At 30.5% G+C, this 7445-nt stretch overlaps 2 long non-coding RNA genes across 2 annotated transcripts; one reads left to right on the plus strand and one right to left on the minus strand.

Annotated features, from left to right (window-relative positions):
• Positions 1–749: 749 nt before the first annotated feature.
• LOC124418946 lies at positions 750–3632 on the minus strand. The gene is made up of 4 exons (XR_006940324.1): positions 3524–3632; positions 2309–3456; positions 1431–1964; positions 750–1367 (listed from the first exon to the last, which is right to left on the minus strand). It is a non-coding gene; the product is annotated as an uncharacterized LOC124418946 (long non-coding RNA).
• A 1586-nt stretch (positions 3633–5218) lies between these two features.
• Positions 5219–6877, plus strand: LOC124419048. The gene is made up of 3 exons (XR_006940358.1): positions 5219–5406; positions 6492–6680; positions 6761–6877. It is a non-coding gene; the product is annotated as an uncharacterized LOC124419048 (long non-coding RNA).
• Positions 6878–7445: the final 568 nt, after the last annotated feature.

The raw sequence follows: 7445 nt of genomic DNA on the forward strand, positions 1-7445 counted from the left end.
TAATTTTTTTCACAATAACTAAATACTGATAACTTCAAACTGTTTATATCATTTGCAATTATTAAACATACATTTAAATATCAAATGTCCGATCATAATATGGTTAAGAAATTTTCAATATATATTCATTTTTAACAATCTTTTGATATCGCAATTTGTTAAGAGGTTTTTTTATCAGTTCTGTTGTTTATATGTACAAGATCGTATTAAATAAAGTGTAAATGATTAAACATGAACACAGTTATGGTTATATTGGGTGAAATATTACGACTGCATTTAATCATAATATGATGAATTCAATGTTAATATGTTGAGTAATTACTTGTTCCATGCTAAACAGTACTTGGGCGAAACTGCTTTATAAAATGGTATTTATATTTCCCCAGTACCTATATCAAATACATATGATGAACATGAATGGGCAACACCAAGAAAAGAACGGAAAAGTTCTTTCCGAGTATTCCGAAATGATCTCAGTATTCTCTTCAAATAACCTTGTTACAAAATTTCACTTTTTAATTTGTAAAAAATAGTTGTGATCAAACCTTTCAGATTTTACATTAATTTTTATAAACTTAGAAAAAGAAAATAAAACTCTAAAGTGAATCTAAACAATAATAAATGTATCTATATATGTAAACTAGAATGGATATTTGGATAGAAATTTTAATTTCTCTGCACATTTAAATAAATGTATCATATAACGTATACCCTAATGCACAACTTTAACTCGACTATTTACTATGGCGCTTACAATTGTTTCTCATTCTAGATGGTTATTATCATACCATTGGCCACCATTCATCACCCTTTCCAAATTTAAATACCCCTGATCCCTTTTAGCTTAAGCTGGAATTATGAATATCGCAGCTCTGTGGTTTGTTACATTCGTTTCCCATTTATACAGTTGGAATTTTTTAAACTAAGTACGAGTACTTTTGTTAACCGCGCTCTAAACTCTTCCTACTTTGTATGATTTTTATGAATTTATTTTGGGATTTTCGCTTCCTTTTTTCCTTGCTTTTTTTATTTTTTTTTTTTTGTTGCTGCCACAAGCAGCAGTTACAAGCAATACAGAAAGTAAATGTGTATATTTGTTAGGAAAGTAGTAGGGTATGTCAGTTTGTCCGTACATACGTACAAACATACTTATGAGTGGAGTAGTAGTAACTTGTGGCACTTGCTGCTGTAACTGACAATTGTCGTATGGTGGATACGATACCAAAATGCAGGCAACAGAGGTTTTTGGTGTTGGAATGGATGGATGTTGGTTGAATGAAATGACTGGCTGGCTGGATCGTTGTACATTCATATATTTTATATGAAACAAATGGTCAAAGATGTACGTGAAAAGTGAGACATTCAAACTGAAATATACAGATATTCGTTGGATACTCATGCAACATCTCTGCATACACTTGCTAACTTACTGTATTTTTTTCCAAATAAAAATAATATTCTATTCTTTTGTATGAATTAATATTTCTCTATAGAATGAAGAACATTGTACATGTGAACAACAGGCTCATAGATACATACAGACAATCGTACATATAGATAGATAGACGGACAGCCATTTAAACGTACTGATTGTCTTGTTCGATTGTACTCATACCATGTAGATTCAAATGTTTGTAGTACCTTCAGTTTTTGCCTTGTTTCCATCATGGACAAGGTTTTTTCTTCGTTCTTCATTTTCATTTCTGTTGACTGTTGTTTGCTTTTGATTTTTTTTGTAGTTTTTGTCTTCTACTGACTGGCTGTTGAGCTCACCTTTCGACTGTGTATTTTAGTCGGGATTTTTTCACATTCAACATTTTTCATCATTTGTTTGAGCCACTGTTAGTCGTTATGTTTGTTGCTTTTTTTATAATTCTCATGATGCCAGTGTATGTGTGTTGTGATAGTTTATATTATTTGTTTATGTGTGATGAATTTCCGTTACAGGAAAAGGTCAAAAAGTACTTTTTTAGAAAAAAAAGAAAAGGAAAATCTATAGATTATAGCAAAAACAAATAGTCTGAACTAGTATTTTTTTCTAAATATAAAAAGTACCAATAGCCCCATCACTGTTAAAATCTACATAAGTATGAGGTGTAAGTATCAGCGATAATAACGTATTGGAATTGTTTGAAGTTGTGATGGTTTGGTGTGATAATAATGGTGGTCGGATGGTCGTTCTGTTTGGATAAATGCATGGATGGATGATTGAATGAATGAATGGTTGTATGTATGTTTGTCAATATGACTGTACGAGTTTTAACATGATTGCTACACATTTTCCCATTGCTTTCTGTTTATTACTTACTGTATATAGATGATAATGCCGTTTGCTACTGCTGATGATGATGATTCGGTATGAGAATGATGATTCTTTTTCATTTTATTCAGTTTGTATTACTTTTGTGTTTTTTTCTTATGATTTTGATTGTGATGTCGACGCGTATGATATTTAATCGTTTAGCAGTGGATTTCCATTAATTTTTGTTTTTTTATATAACTTTTATTTCTGCTGTCTTTCTGTCTTTTCATCAGTTGCTGTTATGTGATGGTATTGTTGTTTTGTACTTTTGAACGAAATTGTTTGATTCGATTTTTGTGGTTTTGTCTTTTGATTCTTCTGTATTTGTTGTTGCTGTGTTTTTTTTCCTTCCGTGATTTTTGTGATAAATTCTTTTGTTGTTATTGATAATTGGTAAATTTAATAGAGCTTATGAATATACCGTAAAAAGGTTTCGTTTTTATACCTTAATACACAAACAGCTTTATTGGAATTTTTAGTTGTTTTTTTTTCTACCTTTAATACATTTAATTTTGGCGAGTAATAGGGAATGATATCAATTTTGTTGCTAATGTTTTCTTGTTAATTTAGTTGCGATAGCAAAAAATCAAGCAAATTAGATAAAATAAAGGGAGTAGGAAATTCAATACAAATATCAACCATTTTAGTGTAGATTTTTTTAGTGTTCAATGAATTAAGATATAATCCTTATTTATTATTCATTAGTAAGCTTAAGTTTTGAATTTAGTTACATCTTGCCCCGAAGTCCTTACCTCGAAATTGTCCGTGATGACATTAAAGAGTAAAGATTTTGTTTGTGAATTGATGATTATGCCTTAAGTACATAGAATGAATCTGATAGTTAGCACTTTCTTGCATGACTTAATATACCTATCGTTTCGAATGTAAACTAACGGAGCTTAACGGCGGTGGTGACACGCAAAAAGAAAATTATCCAGTAATGACTTAGGCAGGAGTTACCAGATGATTGGTTGAAACTACTAGGTAGCACTTTCTTGAATGACTTAACTTACCTATGGGAAGTTGATATCCGAACGAAAGGCTCATATATTTCTGCGACAATATATTTTGGTTTATGAACCCGGTGTCCTAATACGCTTCTCTGTGTCCTCAGTAATGACACTGCAAGGACGACTTGCCAACCTAATCTAGACCTGCAATTTTGATCCACAAAAAGTTTTTCTTACGCCGAAATAATTTTTTTTTATAAAAATTCCATACTTTTTTAACCTGCCCTCCTATAAAATTTCAATAAGTTTTTTCCAAAGTAATGATTCTGTTAAATTATTTTAATTAAATCTGTCTGTCTATCCCGTTTGCAAAACAAATCTTTGTAAGCTTTGTGTGTGCACGAGTCGTGTATTTTATATTTATCATAAAAATTTAATTCGTTAAAATATAAATATAGTAAATAAATTTAAAATACACAAACAGCAAAAACAACCCTGAATTACAAAATATATACAGTGAACAATTCTCAAAAAAAAGAACCAAATAAAATAAAAAAGCCTGTTCATTTGCGAATGAGTACAGATTTCTGTACAACAAAAAAAATAAATCATTTAGTGAATCATTGAAAACAATTAAAATATTGTTGAGCTTCTGCTTTGTTTAAATAAACGTAGAAAATGCCAACAAAAAACCACAATAATATCAATAAAATTAAAAAAAAATAAAACAGCAAAAACAATGAAAAATTAACACAAAATATTAAAAATTGTGTTGTCTGTTTGACATCAACAACAACAGCAATAACAACAAATCTGGCAAACTAAAAATTTAAATTATGAAAACAAAAACAACAACCAGAAGGAAAAAACAGAACAAATAAAAATTGTGTTTTGAATTGAGTATGACACAATAACAACACTACACACAACTACGGCACAACAACAGCAAAAACACAACTAACATTAACAGAGAAAAAGAAAAAACACAAATACACATTAAACAGTGAAGAGCTAATTAACAGCAGCAGCAACAACGACAACAACAAACTTAATAAGTATGAAAATGAAGAGCCATAAAACGTCATCAATTGGAATGGCAATCAAGTGCTGAAAACAACAACAGCAACAAAATAAACTAAAAGAGGTATAAGTATGAGAAAAACAAAAACAATACTTAAAATTATAAATCGCACTAATTATGCGGTAACAACAACAAAAACAACTACACCAACAACTAGCAAAGATAATTTTTTATAATGAGTTCATATTAAAAGGAAGGGTGTTGTTGTAGGTGGCATTTAAAAAGAGGAAAATAATATAAAGATCCGACTGACTGTTGCTGCTGTTTGTGGTGGCAATGATAAAACTTCTTTCTTTCGTTGCACGAATATTTGATTTAGCAAAAGTACATGAACAATTTATCAACGCCGAATGTTATTCTATATAGAAAATCCCATTCTTTCAAAAACAGCAACAATAAATTGAAACCGCAATTTAAAAACAGCAACAAAATATTAATACAAAATATGTATAGCAACAATAACAACAAAAAGTGAGAGTTTAAAACTGAGATGTTAACCTCGTATGAAGTAAAATAACACAACAAATTAAATTTTATACGATAAGAGAAGTGAGTGAGTGACTGAATAAATGAGTGAGTGGTGTATGTAAATGCTCTCATGCTCATTTTTTACATGACTGCACATTGTGCAGTGTACAATCACACACACTTAAGCTCATGCCAACATATTTATGTATGTACGTTTGTAAACGTGTACGAATTATGCACATAATCGCTAACATTTCACCCAAAATACAAATATTGCCTACTTGTAAGCAATTAGTAGTGTGATTGCTTACTTAACTGCTTCTAGTGTATGTTTTTATTACGATCACTTTTAATAATTCAAAATACAGGAAGTTTTGGTTTAAGTCTAAGAATATTTTACCCGAAACTGATACGAAACTATTATGATTGGATCAGGGACTAGATCCAATCCAAGTTTGATATATAAGCCAATAGCCGACAAATGAACATGTACTTAGATGAAGATATGACATATGTAGGAAAAATATGTTCCATCATATCAAAAGAACAGTGAAAACCACGCCTCCAGTGCAATAATCTATAAAGTCTTATATCCGACTGTCAGCGTAAGTACCTTTTCTCGTTCCAATAGACAGTAGTGTAGTGACTTTGATGGATATTCAAATGTATAAAAATAAGAGTAGCATAATATTAGGAATTACGTCCAGGAAACTGAGATTCCGAACATCGGGCGTTAATGCATTTAGTGAATACTTTAAAAGGTTCTTGTTGTAACGAACAAACATTTTCCATTAAAATAAGTACATAATATACCCAATAGTAGCCTAGGTGTATATCTGCGGATTTAGTGTACATCCTGCTAACATTGAATTGTATTAACGATCGCATTGAAGTAGTTCAGTTAGGTGAGAGATCATATTGAGTTTTAAAGAATAATTGAATCCTACTTTCCAGCCATGAGAAATTCGGTAAGTAAGAATGTCAAGAACTAGTTTGTTAATACTTAAACCACATGTGCTGGGTGAAATCCCATCACATCTGGGATTCGAGATATAGTTCTTTAAAGACAGATATGATTATATGTGACATTTTTCAAAATTTAGGCCTCGGTATCTCAAACTCAAGATGTAATGGAAAAATCTCAGATTCGTATTTAGGGCCTTTTAATCCTTACAATTGTATGTATATTCAGAAAGAAGAAAAGAAAACAATTTTTAGGGTTTTTATATAAAATTTTAAATATTGTTTTACTGCATTCTGAAAACGGCCTTAATTTTTTTTTTAATTTTGTCGACCTATGTAATTCAAGATCATTCTGTTATCACGGTTCAGTTGTTTTTGCTTGAATTAAGTTGGACACTTTAGGACACAGTCGTATGAGAATGTCTAAACCCAGGTACTATGTTTTCAAGATATCATCGTCTACAGTTGAAAAATGTCTTTTTGCCATATTCGAACCATAAACACCATTTACAATATTCGTTTGATCGGTTTTACTCAAATAAATCCTCAAAAATAATAGTTAGTTTACATAAGAAATTAGTTAATGAATTGTACAAATCATTTCAATCAATTTGCAAGATTCAGATATTAAATTTTATAAGTTTTCGAGATAAAATTAAAAATATTTTCCTACCCTTACCATTAAGCCTAAAACCAAATCATTTTGCTGGGTTTTATTGCATTTTAGATTTCCATTGTGTCCGTATGTACGTGTGTGTATCCGTATGTGTTTCCCAAAAACAAAATATATCCACAGCTGTGTTTAACTCCTCAACGCGAATACGCACAACAACACGGGCAATCAAAATCAAAATGCCAATGAGCCACAAAACTGTAGAAAAAGCGGAACAACGAAACAAGTGAAGTGTACAAACGAGTATGTAGTATTTATATTTAGTGTGGTATGTATACACACTGTGCGGTGGTTTGTGACTCGTTAATTTGGTTTTATTTCAGGCTTGCCACTGACGTAGTCTTCTTTGGTATTTGTGTATATATAAGCCTACCACTGTTCCGTAACTGATAAATTATTGTTTAATGATAATGTTATTTAATAAAAAATTTAACTGGTGAATAATAAGCGTTAAATTATTTGAAATTTACAATTTTTTTGTTGTAAAAATTAAATGAGAATAATATGGAATTTCTTCCTATAATCGGGAATTAGGGAATTTTGTTATACTGACGAGTATAACAAAGTTATAATTAACTTCTTCTTTACTATCTTGTCGGACTGTATGTTCTAGTCAGACCCATCGGCTTGTATCCTGTTATTTCTATACTCTAGTAGTAAATCGACCGAAAACCTACAGATGTATGTAGATTTAACCAAAAAGTCATTAGCGACTACTAAAAGCCAAGACATTTATCTAGTTGATAAATAGAATTAAATAAAATAATTTGCTTTCCGTTTGTGGCAACACTGACTCTGTGGCATGCTCGAGTATGTGAAACTCTGACAGTTGAAATATTTTCGTTTCTCTTAAATTCACAACAAACAACTGGGTAGCACAAGCACTCTAATATAAATATGTACATACAAACATATGTACACACATATGTATGTGAATGAATGAGCATTTTAGTCTGGACATACATTTTATTTATATTTGTTTATTATTATTGTTGTTGTTATTATTAT

The sequence above is a fragment of the Lucilia cuprina genome, chromosome 3 (genome assembly GCF_022045245.1).
Source record: "Lucilia cuprina isolate Lc7/37 chromosome 3, ASM2204524v1, whole genome shotgun sequence".
NCBI lineage: Eukaryota > Metazoa > Arthropoda > Insecta > Diptera > Calliphoridae > Lucilia > Lucilia cuprina.